Here is an 18,637-nt window from a genome sequence, read left to right as displayed (position 1 = left end):
AGGGGTTTTCCCCCTTTGCTTTGTTTATCTATTTAAAAGAAGACTGAAATGTACATGTCTCCTTATGTACATATTCAGAGTTTCTCTAGGTCCTCTGCCTAATTACAGAATTACAAGTTATCAGGTGGGGGCCTCATCAAGATTACCAGATATATGAAATTGTTTTCCAAATGATTGAAGCAGTTCTCACTTCTGTTGCCTCATCAGCAACCAGCACCTGATATTGTCATACTTCCATTTTTGCTAATCTGATGAATGTGAAAGGAAGTTTTAGTTCACATTGCAATTTTATTTTGTATTTCTCTGATATTTTAATAGTTTATTGGGCATTTGGATTCCCTGTCATCTCTGCAGCCCAATCTTAATTAAATCATTTGTCTTTTCTCTTTTGATTTATAGGAGATCTATATGTATTTATCCATTATAATAATACAAGTATATACATTGTAAATATCTTCTCCCCATCTATGATGAATCTTTTTTACTCACATCAAGGAATTTTTTAGTTAACCAAAAGGTGTTTTACTTCAATACAGTGAAGTTTATCAATATTATCTTCTACAGTTTATCCTTTTCATGTCTTCACACAAGGTGCAAAACAGTAGAATATCATTTGTATGAGAGGTGAGCAGAGAAGAAGATATAAATGTATTTTGTATGCATACAAAAAAATTGGAAAGAGAGGGTAGACAGCAGAAGCAAGAAGAACTACAATCCTGCAGCCTGTGGAACAGAAACCACATTCACAGAAGCATAGACAAGATGAAAAGGCAGAGGGCTATATACCAGATGAAGGAACAAGATAAAACCCCAGAAAAACAACTAAATGAAGTGGAGATAGGCACCCTTCGAGAAAAATAATTCAGAATAATGATAGTGAAGATGATCCAGGACCTCGGAAAAAGAGTGGAGGCAAAGATCGAGAAGATGCAAGAAATGTTTAACAAAAACCTAGAAGAATTAAAGAAAAAACAAACAGAGATGAACAATACAATAACTGAAATGAAACCTACACAAGAAGGAATCAAAAGCAGAATAACTGAGGCAGAAAAACGGATAAGTGACCTGGAAGACAGAATGGTGGAATTCACTGCTGCAGACAGAATAAAGAAAAAGGAATGAAAAGAAGTGAACACAGCCTAAGAGACCTCTGGGACAACATTAAACACAACAGCATTCGCATTATAAGGGTCCCAGAAGGAGAAGAGAGAGAGAAAGGACCAGAGAAAATATTTGAAGAGATTATAGTCGAAAATTTCCCTAACATGGGAAAGGAAAGAGCCACCCAAGCCCAGGAAGTGCAGCGAGTCCCATACAGGATAAACCCAAGGAGAAACACGCCAAGACACATAGCAATCAAACTGGCAAAAATTAAAGACAAAGAAAAATTATTGAAAGCAGCAAGGGAAAAATGACAAATAACATAAAAGGAAACTCCCATTAGGTTAACAGTTGATTTCTCAACAGAAACTCTACAAGCCAGAAGGGAGTGGCATGATATACTTAAAGTGATGAAAGGGAAGAACCTACAATGAAGATTACTCTACCCGGCAAGGATCTCATTCAGATTCGACAGAGAAATCACAAGCTTTACAGAGAAGCAAAAGCTAAGAGAATTCAGCACCACCAAACCAGCTCTACAACAAATGCTAAAGGAACTTCTCTAAGTGGGAAAAACAAGAGAAGAAAAGGACCTACGAAAACAAACCTAAAACAATTAAGAAAATGGTCATAGGAACATACATATCGATAATTACCTTAAACGTGAATGGATTAAATGCTCCAACCAAAAGACACAGGTTTGCTGAATGGATACCAAAACAAGACCCATATATATGCTGTCTACAAGAGACCCACTTCAGACCTAGGGACACATGCAGACTGAAAGTGAGGGGATGGAAAATGATATTCCATGCAAATGGAAATCAAAAGAAAGCTGGAGTAGCAATACTCATCAGACAAAATAGACTTTAAAATAAAGAATATTATAAGAGACAAGGAAGGACACTACATAATGATCAAGGGATCTATCCAAGAAGATATAAAAATTATAAATATATATGCACCCAACATAAGAGCACCTCAATACACAAGGCAACTGCTAACAGCTATAAAAGAGGAAATCGACAGTAACATAGTAATAGTGGAGGACTTTAACATCTCACTTACACCAATGGACAGATCATCCAAAATGAAAATAAATAAGGAAAGAGAAGCTTTAAATGACACAATAGACCAGATAGATTTAATTGATATTTACAGGACATTCCACCCAAAAACAGCAGATTACACTTTCTGCTCAAGTGTGCATGGAACATTCTCCAGGATAGATCACATCTTGGGTCACAAATCAAGCCTCAGTAAACTTAAGAAAATTGAAATCACATCAAACTTCTTTTCTGACCACGACAGGATGAGATTAGAAATCAATTACAGGGGAAAAAAATGTAAAAAACACAAACACATGGAGGCTAAACAAAAAGTAACTAAATAACCAAGAGATCATGAAGGAATCAAAGAGGAAATCAAAAAATATCTAGAGACAAATTACAACGAAAACACGATGATCCAAAACCTATGGATTGCAGCAAAAGCAGTTCTAAGAGGGAAGTTTATAGCTATACAAGCCTACCTCAAGAAACAAGAAAAATCTCAAATAAATAATCAACCTTACACCTAAATGAACCAGAGAAAGAAGAACAAACAAAACCAAAAGTGAGCAGAAGGAAAGAAATCATAAAGATCAGAGCAGAAATAAATGAAATAGAAACAAAGAAAACAATAGCAAAGATCAATAAAACTAAAAGCTGGTTCTTTGAGAAGATAAACAAAATTGATAAACCATTAGCCAGACTCATCAAGAAAAAGACGGAGAGGACTCAAATCAATAAAATTAGAAATGAAAAAGGAGAAGTTACAATAGACACCGCAGAAATACAAAGCATCCTAAGAGACTACTACAAGAAACTCTATGCCAATAAAATGGACAGCCTGGACGAAATGGACAAATTCTTAGAAAATATAACCTTCCAAGACTGAACCAGGAAGAAACAGAAAATATGAACAAACCAATCACAAGTAATGAAATTGAAACTGTGATTAAAAATCTTCCAACAAACAAAAGTCCAGGACCAGATGGATTCACAGCTGAATTCTATCAAACATTTAGAGAAGAGTTAACACCCATCCTTCTCAAACTCTTCCAAAAACTTGCAGAGGAAGGAACACTCCCAACTCATTCTATGAGGCCACCATCACCCTGATACTAAAACCAGACAAAGATACTACAACATCATTGATGAATATAGATGCAAAAATCCTCAACAAAATACTAGCAAACAGAATCCAACAACAAAATAAAAGGATCATACACCATGATCAAGTGGGATTTATCCCAGGGATGCAAGGATTCTTCAATATAAGCAAATCAATCAATGTGATACACCATATTAACAAATTGAAGGAGAAAAATCATTTGATCATCTCAATATATGCAAAAAAAGCTTTTGACAAAATACAACACTGATTTTTGATTAAAAAAACTCTACAGAAAGTGGGCATAGAGGGAATCTACCTCAACATAAGAAAGGTCATATATGACAAACCCACAGCAAACATCATTCTCAACGGTGAAAAACTGAAAGCATTTCCACTAAGATCAGGAACAAGACAAGGATGTCCACTCTCACCACTAATATTCAACACAGTTTTGGAAGTCCTAGCCTCAGCAATCAGAGAAGAAAATGAAATAAAAGGAATACAAATTGGAAAAGAAGAAGTAAAACTGTCACTGTTTGAAGATGACATGATACTATACATAGAGAATCCTAAAGATGCCCCCAGAAAACTACTAGAGCTAATCAATAAATCTGGTAAAGTAGCAGGATACAAAATTAATGCACAGAAATCTCTTGCATTCCTGTACACTAATGATGAAAAATCTGAAAGAGAAATTAAGGAAACACTCTCATTTACCATGGCAACAAAAAGATTAAAATACCTAGGAATAAACCTACCCAGGGAGACAAAAGACCTGTATGCAGAAAACTATAAGACACTGATGAAAGAAATTAAAAATGATACAGATGGAGAGATATACCATGTTCTTGGATTGGAAGAATCAATATTGTGAAAATGACTCTACTACACAAAGCAATCTACAGATTTAATGCAATCCCTATCAAATTACCAATGGCATTTTTTACAGAACTAGAACAAAAAATCTTAAAATTTGTATGGAAACACAAAAGACCCCGAATAGCCAAAGCAGTCTTGAGGGAAAAAAACGGAGCTGGAGGAATCAGACTCCCTGACTTCAGACTATACTACAAGGCTACAGTAATCAAGACAGTATGGTACTGGCCAAAAACAGAAACATATATCAATGGAACAAGATAGAAAGCCCAGAGGTAAACCCATGCACCTATGGTCAACTAATCTATCACAAAGGAGGCAAGGATATACAATGGAGAAAAGACAGTCTCTTCAATAAGTGGTGCTGGGAAAACTGGACAGCTACATGGAAAAGAATGAAATTAGAGCACTCTCTAACACCATACACAAAAATAAACTCAAAATGGATTCAAGACCTAAATGTAAGACTGGACACTATAAAACTCTTAGAGGAAAACATAGGAAGAACACTCTCTGACATAAATCACAGCAAGATCTTTTTTGATCCACCTCCTAGAGTAATGGAAATAAAAACAAAAATAAATAAATGGGACCTAATGAAACTTAAAAGCTTTTGCACAGCAAAGGAAACCACAAACAAGATGAAAAGACAACACTCAGAATTGGGAGAAAATATTTGCAAACGAATCAACGGACAAAGGATTAATCTCCAAAATATATAAACAGCTCATGCAGCTCGATATTAAAAAAACAAACAACCCAATCCAAAAATGGCCAGAAGACCTAAATAGAGATTTCTCCAAAGAAGACGTACAGATGGCCAAGATGCACATGAAAAGCTGCTCAACGTCACTAATTATTACAGAAATGCCAATAAAAACTACAATGAGGTATCACCTCACACAGGTTAGAATGGGCTTCATCCGAAAATCTACAAACAACAAATGCTGGAGAGGGTGTGGAGAAAAGGGAACCCTCTGGCACTATTGTTGGGAATGTAAACTGATACAGCCATTATGGAGAACAGTATGGAGGTTCTTTAAAAAACTAAAAATAGAATTACCATATGATCCAGCAATCCCACTACTGGGCATATACCCAGAGAAAACCACAATTCAAAAAGACACATGCACCCCAATGTTCATTGCAGCCCTATTTATAATAGCCAGGTCATGGAAGCAACCTATATGCCCATCGACAGACGAGTGGATAAAGAAGATGTGGTACATATATATAATGGAATATTACTCAGCCCTAAAAAGGAATGAAATTGGGTCATTTGTTGACACGTGGATGGATCTAGAGACTGTCATACAGAGTGAAGTAAGTCAGAAAGAGAAAAACAAATATCGTATATTAACGCATGTATGTGGAACCTAGAAAAATGGTACAGATGAACCGAGTTGCAGGGCAGAAATTGAGACACAGATGTAGAGAACAAACATATGGGCACCAAGGGGGAAAGCTGTGGGGTGGTGGTGAGGGGGGGTGCTGAATTGGATGATTGGGATTGACATGTATACACTGATGTGTATAAAATTGATGACTAATAAGAACCTGCTGTATAAAAAAACTGGAAGGATACACAAGAAATTAATAACTTTTCAGGGAGGGTAGTGGTACAGGGGTTGTTCAGGGGCAGAACTAGGTGCACAATCTAGTTAGGAACAAATAAATGAATCCAGTTACAATCTAGGTTACACTTTAGGAACAAATACATGAGGTCAGAAATGAGACTTTCTTTTCAACAAAAGTTGAAAACTCTCTACAAAGTTCAAGCAATGTCTTCTGAAAATGTAACTTGATTTTAATCCATTGAGTCAGGGCTTCCTGAACCTGTGAATGAATTGCCCTTAACACGTTAAAATAATTTAACACAACATTATCCATCACATGGGTGTTTCACTAGTGTGTGGCCATGAGTGACTGGACAACTCATGGGCCTACACATTGGTATTTCATTTGGAAAGAGTTCTGGCCTTCTATCTGCTATAACATTCATGTTCATTAAAATTATGGACAGAACGTCTGGCCACTGTGGTTTGGATAAATAAACTGACACAATCCTAGGCCATTTTGTTTTTTTAAGTTCTATATTGATGTTTTATTGCCCTCTTTTCTTTCTGGAAGAAATAGGCAGTGAAATCATAGGATCTCAAGGCAGTGAATCTCAAGGTTTTCAAATTTTATCATCTCTCCCACAAAATGTGTGCCCTTACGACTATCAATAGACAAAGGTATTGAAAACTGAGAGATAATGTCTTTAGAAATCATTTGCTGACCATCACTGGTCATATGCACTTACTTATGAACATGCTATAAAGCTATAAATGTACACATGGTCACTAAAGCATATGCAGGTGAAGAAACTTCACATGTATAAAATCAACCCAAGTATTTACCAAAGCCCCCATGAGGGAGGATGAGCTGTCTTCTTTCCCTTGAGGCCTGATGGTAGGATAACTTGTACAATATCATTGAGCAGCTCTGGACCCATGGAGCAAACCAGCCATGCCTAATAATTCCTAGAACACTTTTTGTTCACGTGTGCCATGTGATAGGCTACACAAGCTTGGTGCCACCTAGCAGCCATCTGAGAAGCCCTAAAGATGATCTGGGTATCAAAAGAAAAAGAACACAAAACACCATATTAGTCTCCAAGAATTCAGAAAGTGGGCTCTGATTTTGGAGAACAGCAATATTTGACAGAACTGTCAGGGGAATATAGTCAGCTGATAAAGGTAAGAGCAAAGATACCCATGAATAGAAAATGACCACAGCCCTGGCTGTGTTATTAACCAAAATAACCATTTTATAATAACTAAAACAGAAAGTCAGAAAAGAACTTGAGAAATGTTTATTTGTCCAGAAGTGAGAAACCCCTGTTTTTGCAATTAATGAAGTACCCAAAAGCATAGCCAGAGTCAGTCTAAAAGTTAATTTTCAGAAGAGTACCCACTCTGGTGAGGCAATGTTTTCCCACCTGAGCAGAATATGCAGAAACAAACAAACAAAAAGACTGTAAACTACTTCACAATGAGCATAGACCGCAAAATCAGAGGCAAATTTTCACTTGTCTCACATATAAGTAGCCCTCTCACCTCAATTTTACACTTTTTAAAAATATTTATTTATTTATTTTGGCTGCACCAGTTCTTAGCTGCAGCACGCGGACTTCTTAGTTGCGGCATGCGTATGGGATCTAGTTCCCCAACCAGGTATCGAGCTCAGGCCCCTGCATTGGGAACGTGGAATCTTACTGGCTGGACTACCAGGGAAGTCCCTCAGTTTTACACTTTTTAAAAATTCAACATACCTTTGTAAAGAAAAACACACTCTTGTGTCTTGTGTGTTTCTCTTTTACTCTCACACTGTTACACTCACAACACTTCATTTCTGACACCCAAAGTGTGGGCTCCCTACATGTCAAGCAGTTCTCCATGACACCAGCTGGGTTTCCTGCAATCAGTTCAGTTCTGACACTACCTACCTGGAGTTAGCATTAGATCCAACAAATTAAGGGCTCAGTCCCATGAGACTACCCCCACTTTAGATGCCAATCACAAGTCTCAGGTTATCACCTGCACTTCTGAGCAATCAGCTATAAACCAGGGTTCCCATGACCCCTTCCTTGGGTTCCATAACTTGCTAATATGTCTTACAGAATTCAGGGAAACACTTACTTATGTTTATCAGTTTATTATATGATAAAGGATATTATAAAATACACAGATGAACAGCCAGATGAAGAGATACATAGGGTGAAGTCTGGGAGGGTTCTGAGGATAGGAGTTTCTGTCTCCATGGAGTTGGGGTGACCCCACTCTCCCAATTGGTGGATGTGTTCACCAACCCAAAAGCTCTCTGAACCCCATACTTGGGGGCAAGTGTTGGGCAAGAGTTGAGGAGTAAGGGTCCCCATATTCTACCTGTTAATGTGGCTGAGAGGTGAGAGTTAAGATTGAGGCAAGCTGTCCAAATGGTGTTGACTGTTCATTTTCTGCTGAGTGGGAGGAGGAAGAGATGTTATTGCGACAATGCAACAGCAAGCCCACAAGTACCAGCCATAAGGCGATAAGGCGGTGTTCACTTAGTCAAGGTATCCCCAAAGTTAAAACCAATGCTGTCAGTAGTGAGGAAATAGAGCTTTGGGTAGACCAAAATCAGAAGTTTGGTTGCTCGAGCCTGGGCCCATCACGTGAAATGGAAAGTAAATGCAAAGCCTCGCTTACTGACACAGAGCCACTCTCAAGAGTCTGATTAAGTCATTGCCCTCTGCTCCACAGAGAAACACTATCTTTATCTGCCAAGGCTATTACAGGTTGAGCTGTTTATAGAAAGCCTCTCTTGGGGTGACATTAAGCTGACATTTAAATGACAAGAGTCTGGCAAAGAAGGTCAAGTGGTCAGCATTTCAGGCAGAGAATACCTAATAAAAGACCTTCGTTGAAAATGAGCAAGATGTGTTCCAGGAACAGACAGAAGGACTGAATGTGGGGAATGAGAAAAAGAGAAGAAACAAGGGCAACTCCTATGTTTTTTAGCTTGAGCATGTAAGTGGATGGTGATGTTGTTTAATGAAACATGATCACCAGGAATGAAGCAGATTTGAGCAGGGAATCAGTTCTAGAGTTCTGGGGAGAAATGAGGGCAAGAAATAGAGACTTGAGAGTACTTGGCATATAACTAACATTTATTAGGTGCTTACTGTGTCCCAGGCACTATCTAAGCAGTTCATGAATATTTTCTTAGTTATACTCTCAACATCCGTATGGGGTTAGCACTGTATTATTATCTTCATTTTTTTTAATTTTTTTTTTAAGGTGCTGGTTATACGCCTGTTTCTTGATGAACTCTTTTTTTTTTTTTTGAAGATGTTGGGGGTAGGAGTTTATTAATTAATTTATTTATTTTTGCTGTGTGTTGGGTCTTCGTTTCTGTGTGAGGGCTTTCTCTAGTTGTGGCAAGCAGGGGCCACTCTTCATCGCTGTGCGCGGGCCTCTCACTATCGCGGCCTCTCTTGTTGCGGAGCACAGGCTCCAGACGCGCAGGCTCAGTAGTTGTGGTGCACGGGCCTAGTTGCTCCGCGGCATGTGGGATCCTCCCAGACCAGGGCTCGAACCCGTGTCCCCTGCATTAGCAGGCAGACTCTCAACCACTGTGCCACCAGGGAAGCCCTATCTTCATTTTAAAGATGAAGAAACAGAGAAATTTTCCCCATGGTCACTCAGCTAATGGAGGTAAAGTCAGAAGAAAAGCTCAGGCAGGCTAACTCCAGAGCCCAAGTGCATTACCACTATGCTGTGTTATCTGGAATACAATGGTATTTAAAGCCGTGGGACCAGATGACGTCACCCAGGTACAGTGTGTAGATAAAGAGAGAAGGGCATTGAAGTACTACAGCACTTAGTCATGTCCTTTCAGAATTTACAGTTTCCTCTGTCTGGTTCTGTACTTACCCTACAGGAGGCTAATTTACCCATTTGATCTGCCTCAGCAAGAATATGCCTGTACAGATGACCAACCTAGCTCCCAAACTAGACCTACCAGCTGTTATAAATTAATAAAGTAACATTCTTATTTATAATTGTATGTATGGCTGGTTTGATTCCATTATTTCACCTTGATTAATTGATAAAAATAGAAAGCCTGAACAGGTAGTGACCTTCCAAGATGCTAAAACTCTGTGGGGTCCCACCTGAAGCACCCAGCAGGCTTTTGTGGGCATCTTTTTAGTCACAATATGTGTCATTCCAGGAATTCTGGGAAGTAGGGTTTCCATGTAGCTTGTTAAAAATTCAAAGAAAATAAAATTCCGAACTAAAAATTCTTAACTCAGGATTTTCCTCAAACAGTACCCACTTTCAGCAACTATTTATAAGCTTTGGCAAGGCAAAGACCCTGCTCTCAGGAAGAACCATGGCAGCTAAGGACAGGCAAGTACCAGGTATGGACTCTGTGGTCTAAACATGAGAGATTTCCGCAAAGTTCCTCTTTTCTTTAGTTTTGAGCAATTGGTATATACATATATATCAGCAGAGCACATTAGATTCTCTAATTCTCTCTCTCTCTCTTTTTTTTTTTTTTTTTTTTTTTTTTTTTTGCGGTACGCAGGCCTCTCACCACTGCGGCCCCTCCCGCTGCGGAGCACAGGCTCCGGACGTGCAGGCCCAGCGGCCATGGCTAATGGGCCCAGCCGCTCCGCGGCACGTGGGATCCTCCCGGACCAGGACACAAACCCATGTCCCCTGCATCGGCTGGCGGACCCCCAACCACTGCACCACCAGGGAAGCCCCTCTCTCTCTCTTTTTAGATTTCCAAAGAGAGCTTCTGTTCTTTTGCTTTTGGTTTTTGGTTTTTAAATTTTTTTTTTTTTTTATACAATTTTAAAGGTTACTTTCCAATATTACAAAATATTGGCTATATTTCTACCCCTATATTGCCCTACCCTCCTCCCCACTGGTAAACACTAGTTTGTGTTCTACACCTGTGAACTCGATTCTCTTATGTTATATTCACTTAGTTCGTTATATTAAGTTCCACATATAAGCAATATCATATAGTATTTATCTGTCTCTGTCTGACTTATTTCACTTAGCATAATGCCCTCCAAGTCCGTCCATGTTGCTGCAAATGGCAAAAGTTCATTCTCTCTCTCTTTTTTAATTGAAGTATAGTTGCCTTACAATATTATATTAGTTTCAGGTATACAACATAGTGATTCACAATATTAAAGGTTATATTTCATTTATAGTTATTATAAAATATTGGCTATATTCCCTGTATTGTACAATATATCCTTGTAGCTTATTTATTTCATACATAGTAGTTTGTACCTCTTAATCCTCTACCCCTATTTTTCTCCTCCCTCTTCCTTCTCCCCACTGGTGACCACTAGTCTGTTCTCTATGTCTGTGAGTCTGTTTCTTTTTTGTTATATTACTACTTGTTTTATTTTTTAGATTCCACTTATGTGGTATCATACAGTATTTATCTTTCTCTGTCTGACTTATTTCACTTAGCATGATACCCTCCAAGTCCATCCATGTTGTTGCAAATGGCAAAATTTCATTCTTTTTATGGCTGAGTAGTATTTCATTGTGTGTGTGTGTGTGTGTGTGTGTGCGTGTGAGTATGTGTATCTCACATTTTCTTTCTCCATTCATCTGTTGATGGACACTTAGGTTGCTTTTGTATCTTGGAAATTATAAATAATGCTGCTATGAACATTGGGATGCATATATCTTTTCAAATTAGTGTTTTCTTTCTTTTTTTTTTTTTTTTTGATATATTCCCAGGACTGGGATTGCTGGGTCATATGGTAGTTCTATTTTTTTGTTTTTTGAGGAAACTCCACACTGTTTTCTACAGTGGCTGGACCAATTTACATTCCCACCAATAGTGTACAAGGGTTCCTTTTTCTCCACACTCTTGCCAAAATTTGTAATTTGTGCTCTTTTTGATGATAGCCATTCTGACCAGTGTGAGGTGATATCTCACTGTAGATTTAATTTGCATTTCTCTGATGATAAATGATGTTGAGCATCATTTCATGTGCCTGTTGACCATCTGTATGTTTTCTTTGGAAAAATGCCTATTCAGGTCCTCTGCCTATTTTTTAATCAAGTTGTTTTTTGATATTGAATTATGTTAGTTCTTTATATATTTTGGATATTAACCCCCTATCAAACATATCATTTGCAAATGGCTTCTCCCATTTTTTCATTTTGTTGATGGTTTCCTTTGCTGTGCAAAAGCTTTTAAGTTTGATTTTAAGTTGATTAAGTTTCCCATTTGTTTATTTTTGCTTTTGTTTCCCTTGCCTGAGGAGGCAGATCCAAAAAGATATTGCTAAGACCTATGTCAAAAAGCATACTGTCTATGTTTTCTTCTAGGAGTTTTATGGTTTCTGGTCTTATATTTAGGTCTTTAACCCTTTTTGAGTTTTTTTGTTTTGTTTTTTTGGGGTTTTTTTGCTGTACGCGGGCCTCTCACTGCTGTGGCCTCTCTCGTTGTGGAGCACAGGCTCCGGACACGCAGGCTCAGTGACCATGGCTCACGGGCCCAGCCGCTCCGCGGCATGTGGGATCTTCCCGGACCAGGGCACGAACTCGTGTCCCCTGCCTCGGCAGGTGGACTCCCAACCACTGTGCCACCAGGGAAGCCCTTGAGTTTATTTTTGTACATGGTATAAGTGTCCTAATTACATTCTTTTACATATTGCTGTTCAGTATTACTAACACCACATATTGAAGAGATTGTCTTTTCCCCATTGTATATTCTTGCTTCCTTATTGTAGATTAATTGCCCATAAATGCATGGGTTTATTTCTGGGCTCTCTATTCTGTTTCCTTGATCTATGTGTCTGTTTTTATTACCATACCAGTACCATACTTTTTTTGATCACTGTAGCTTTGTAGGCATAGTCTGAAGTCAGGTAATGTTACCTCTGGCTTTGTTCTTTTTTCTTGGGAATGCTTTGACTATTCAGGGTATTTTGTAGTTCCATATAAATTTTAGGATTATTTTTTCTAGTTCTGTGAAAAATATCTTGGGTATTTTGATAGAGATTGCATTAAATCTGTAGATTACTTTGGGTTGTATGGACATTTTAACAGTTTTAATTCTTTCATTGTATGAACATGAGATAACTTTCCATTTATTTATACTATCTTCAATTTCCTTCATCAGTGATTTATGATTCTCAGAGTATACGTCTTTTACCTCCTTGGTTAAGTTTATTCCTAGGTATTTTATTCTTTCCCTATCTCTTTTTATTTTATTCTTAAAACAAAAGATTTGTTGATTTAGAAATTATTTTTTATAACTTTTTTGTGTGTGTGTGCGGTATGCGTGCCTCTCACTGTTGTGGCCTCTCCCGTTGCGGAGCACAGGCTGCGGACGCGCAGGCTCAGTGGCCATGGCTCACAGGCCCAGCCGCTCCACGGGATGTGAGATCTTCCCGGACCGGGGCACGAACCCGTGTCCCCTGCATCGGCAGGCAGACTCTCAACCACTGCACCACCAGGGAAGCCCAAGCCCTTTTTTTTTATAACTTTTATTTCAGTTACCATCACTGACCTTAATAAAGTAACTCCCTCATTTCTCCAGGAAACCTATTGACAACTTCCTAAAGCCCCATGATTTTGACACTCACTTTTTAGCAATTACTTGGACACAGTTTCCTCACTGAAGAGAAAGAGAGGCTCTTCCTGGTCAAAAAGTTCTTGTGCCCCACGTTTTCAAGCAGAAGTTTTTCCATGGAGATGAAATGACATTTTTTCAAGGAAAACTTCCCAGTTGGCCCCTCTTGGTTAGATTCCTATTATAAGGTCCCATTACTCCTTCACTACATTCATCACATTTGATATTATGTGATCAGTATCTGTGAACAAAGACCACATCTGTATTATTCATTGCTATATCACCAATACCTAGCACAGTTCCTGGCACTTAGAAGATGCTCAACAAATATTTGTTGAATGACTAAAATGAGTGGAATGCACTGGACACAGATAAGGCAGCTTCCAGCAACATAATGAACATGATCATTATGATCTCAAAGACTGCATAGTAATCTCAATGACTTTCATGAAGAAACTTGAGAAGATATGTGTAAATTATTGGTATATTGTTACAGTTTATTTTCATTCTATACCCATAGCAATTAATATAAGTATTGAAATACATTTAAAAAGTTTATCTGAAACTCTCTAAACTTGGTAAAACTCTTGAATTTCCTCTGTTTTATTGATCATGTTGGCAAGAAATTTATGGTCAGATAATTTTTATTGTAAGCTGTTCCTTTAATTTCTGTGGCCTCTAGTGATAAAGTCTCACCAGCTTGGCTCTTTTCTATGTCATTATGAATGTCTTTCTGGGTCAGTTAAGAGGTCCAATGAATTGTTTTGCATAAGCTCTACACATAAGGCCATATCACAACATATCATTTAAGAGTCTCATAAATGACAATTTGATGTAGATGGTGCAGTTCTATAATATAAGGAACAATGAGTTTACCAAACTATTTATTATATTCATGAAATTTAGATCTCAACATATCTCCAAGATCCAGTATCTTAGTGTTAAATAAGGGATGTTTGGGCCCCTCAAGCTGTCATAGGAACACAAAACTTCTTTTAGGGTCTTGCTACTTAAAGTAAGTTCTGCAGAACGACAACAGCATCACCTGGCACTATGGACTGAATTGTGTTCTCCCCAAAATTGATATGTTGAAGCCCTGACTCCTAATGTGATGGTTTTGGAGTTGGGGCCTTTGGGAGGTAATTAGTTTCAAAAAATGAGGTCTTGTGGGTAGAGCCCCCATGATGAGATTATAGTCTGTATAGGAAGAGGAAGAGGCCAGAACTCATTCGCCCTCCACCAAGCCAGGAAGAGAGCTCTCACCAGAACCTAACCACACGAGCACTCTGCTCACAGACTTTCAGCCTTAAGAACTGTGAGAAAATAAATTTCTGTTGTTTAAGCCACCCAGTCTACGGTAATTTTTATGGCAACCTGAGCTAAGACACCTGGGAGCTTGTTAGAACTGCTGAATTTCAGACCCTGTCTCAGACCTGCTGAATCAGAATCTGCATTTTGATTAAACCTTCAAGTGATTTTCATGCTTGCTACATGGCACAATTAAAGTTTGAGAAGCTCTATTTTAGGGACCTCCTTCAAGATAGAATAAAAACCACCTGAACATTTCAATTCCAGGTAGCAGATTCCCTGGTATCAAATTCTTCGATATGCTGCCAACCAGAAGTACCAAACTGCTGACGGGTCCTGGAAAATGAAATCTTCAGAGTCAGCTTTCCCTGCTTCCTTTTTAACTGGATTTCACCTTTGAGAACAGAGGTAAAGTGATAGGATATAGGTAAACAGGCAGAAGACAAGTAGTTCTTCAACAACTGTTTTTCAGCTTTATTAAAGTATAATTGACAAATAAAATGTTACATATTTAAAGTGGACAACGTGGTGATTTGATATATGTCTACTTTGTGAAATGATTACCACAAGCAAGTTAACACATCCACCACCTCACAGTTACCACTTTTTTATGTGTGTAGTGAGAATGCTTAAGATCTTCTCTCTTTACAAGTTTCAAGTTCACCGCACAGTATTATTAACTATAGTTACCATGCTGTATATTAGACCCACAGAGTTTATTTGTCTCATAAGGGAAGGGGCATACCCTTCAACAACAGTTATTTACTGCACTAAAAACTATCCCAGTCAACTGTCTCTAAAGTCATACATTCATATACGAAAAAGAACAAACATTAACAGGAACTTGAAAGAACCCAAAACTGGAACTAAGTTAAATGGCTGTGGACGCATGCAAATTTCCAGCTGTCACCATGTTGATGGGTCCCCAGACCCTCCTCTTCCGTTGGCTTTATCGGATTTTCAAACTTCATGGTGATGCACTTTGAGGAATCCAGGGGAAATAGCATATGTTTTCACTTTTTATTTTTTTTTCCTGAATCACTAGTGCCTATATTATTTCTTTTATTAGTATGTCTGTGTCTAGAACTAAGGTTATGCTTCGTTTTATTTTGTTTTTAATAGGCTTTATTTTTCCCCCCAGTTTTATTGAGATATAATTGACATACAGCCCTGTAAAAGTTTAAGGTATACAGCATGATGAATTGAATTACATGTATTGTGAAATGATTACCACAATAAGTTTAGTTAACATGCTTCCTCTCACGTAGATGCAAGAAAAAAAAGAGAAAAACCATTTTTTTCCTTGTGATGAGAACTTTTAGGATCTATTCTCTTAGTAACTTTCAAGTATACCACACAGCAATGTTAACTATTGTCATCATGTATATTACATTCCCAGTACTTATTTATCTTTTAACGGAAGTTCGTACCTTTTGACCAGACTTTATTTTTCAGAGCAGCTTTAGGTTCATGGCAAGATTGAGCAGAAGGTACAGAAAGTTCCCATATGGACCCTGCTCTCACACATGCATAGCCTCCCCCACTATCAACATCCCCCACCAGAGTGGTCTATTTGTTACAATTGATGAACCTACATTGACCACCCAAAGTCAATAAGTTACATTAGGTTTTACTCTTGGTGTTGTACATTAGATGGATTTGGACAAATTTATAATGACACATATCCACCATCATAGTATCACACAGAGTATTTTCACTACCCCAAAAATCCACTTTCATTTTTAACCACATATTTTGCCCCTGATGAAGCAGCTGCACTGGTGAACTGTGCCCAAAAGCAAGCAGAAGGGACAGGACACAACTGAAGATCTCATACTCCTAACTTTTTTTCACCAAAGTGGTCCCCCCTACAGGATATCAGATCGCCCTGGTGTCTTTTTTTTGAGTGGTGACATCAAATAGTTTACCTATCAAGCTCAATGCACTCACCAAGTATTGACTTCAATCTGTCTCTTGCTAATGGTACTGACCACCTCTTGGGTGCCTACAATAGGCAACAAAATAATAAAATTTCCCATGAATCACCATGAACTCCTAGAGGATGGGGACAATGTTTTATCTTTTTATCTGCCTGCATGGCACACAGTTAAATATCCCCCTAAAACGTGCTGGGATGAAATGAGAGGTCAATGCCTTGCTCAACTTTTCCAAATTTAAATCAGTACCTTCTCCCAATTTTCCATACATACTTCATTTTGGTACTTGTTATTATGAGCTTCTAGGATGACATGTCTGCCCTGTCCTTTGTAACAAGGGAAATGGACACCATTCTCAGCCTACAGAGAAACTGGAGAGCTGGACAGGGATGACTGTTTCCCAACATCTTTCCACTGTGTGGATGGTCCTGTACTATCTCTCTAGCATCTTCCATGACCATTTGTCCGCGGACACTGTAATGGTTTTCCAAAGGCTGACTTCCTCCCATCGCAGCCAGCCTTCCCAGCAGCTGGAAGAGTATTTCCATCACTGGCTTAAACTAACAAATAAAAAGCCAGGGGCTATTTTAAGCAGCCGGTTTTCTGTTTTGTAGAAGCCATTCAACTGACCCAAACAAACAAAAAAAATTAATATGGAATCACTAAGAACTGGGTCTAAAGATTCTTACGTCTTCTCACCCAGAGCCCTAACCCCTGGTTCTCCCTTGGCTTCATTTCAAAGGCAAAGGCTGGAAAATCACATCTGGGCAGCTATGGGAAGGAGAAGTCCCAGGCAAGATCCTGACTATCCACCAAGTTGAGTCCCTATCTTCAGTGATAGGTACAGTACTTCCATGAAAAAATATGTCTTTTCGGCTAAGTTACAAATACCCTTTGTTACATGACAAATGGGCGGGATCATCACCTTTACTTTCAGCAAACCCTGAGAGAAAATACAATCCCATGAGATCTGACCTTAAATCTGTTAATTCCTGGGCCTGACATCAGAGGAGGAGGGTCATGAGGTTAAATACAGACTCCTCCAGGGTCCACAAGGGTGGACTCAGAGAAGCCAGGAACATATCCACTATCTTTACCAACCAAAGCACTTTAGTCCCAGGCTGGGAACGTCATAGGCACTGAATAGAGATTTACTAAAAGGTATTTAAGAACAAGAATAATTTCAGAGGTGTGGTAGGGTAGAAATTTGGTCACAATAAGTCAAAAGCTGGCTTTGAGGTGAAATGAAAACAGCAACTGAAGTTAAAAGCCTAGTTACAGAAAGGACAGAACTATGAGAATGGGGATGCCGTTCCAAGGGAAGGTTTTTTTAATTCATTTTCACATGAGAAAGACCTGAATGCAAATTTAAAGGGAGAAGTAAGTATATGATCTCTTTTATATGCCCCTATTGTATCATTCGTTTTTTATAATTCATTATTCATTAAATAAATTTTTTAACTGAACAGCGACTGTATGTGAGGAACTGGTATAGATGCTAGGAATACTTAGGTGAACAGAATAGATAAACCTCCCCTCAAGGAAGTAGTGTTACCCAGTCCTGATTCTTAAACAAACTGCTTAAATTTCTTGAAGGGAGGCTCTCTGAGCTCCTTGGAATCCAGTCAGGACTAATCTGTGCTCTGCCTGTGAACAGGCCACACAGTCCTGTGTTAGGTTATCTGGTCTGTCACCTCCCTGTGGCCTGGATCTTCCTCCAGGACAAGGATACAACTCTGGTCTTTGCATCCTCAGAGTGTGGCAAACTATGAAGCAGGGTAGAGGAGAACCAAATATAGTAAATGGGTTAACTTCACACAGGAAAGTTTACATTTGCTGGTTCATTTGTTTTTAACCTTAGAAAGAGATTTATATGCTAAGAATTTTGCCCAAAGTCACAGAGAAGCTTGGGTCTAGGTAGAGCTGAGAGAAGGGCCTTGATCTCTCAATGATAATTCCAAGCCTTGATGACAAGCACAGTGCCAACAGAATATTTCCATTTTAAATAAATGACTACTGCTAGAAAATTCTTTTGTGCAGTATCTGAAAGATTAGAGAGATAATGGTAGAAATAAGACGATACTTAGTTAACACAAGATACACTTCAGGAATGT

Source organism: Mesoplodon densirostris, chromosome 2 (genome assembly GCF_025265405.1).
Source record: "Mesoplodon densirostris isolate mMesDen1 chromosome 2, mMesDen1 primary haplotype, whole genome shotgun sequence".
In the NCBI taxonomy this organism is placed as follows: Eukaryota; Metazoa; Chordata; class Mammalia; order Artiodactyla; family Ziphiidae; genus Mesoplodon; species Mesoplodon densirostris.
Note: the sequence above shows the minus strand (reverse complement) of the source record.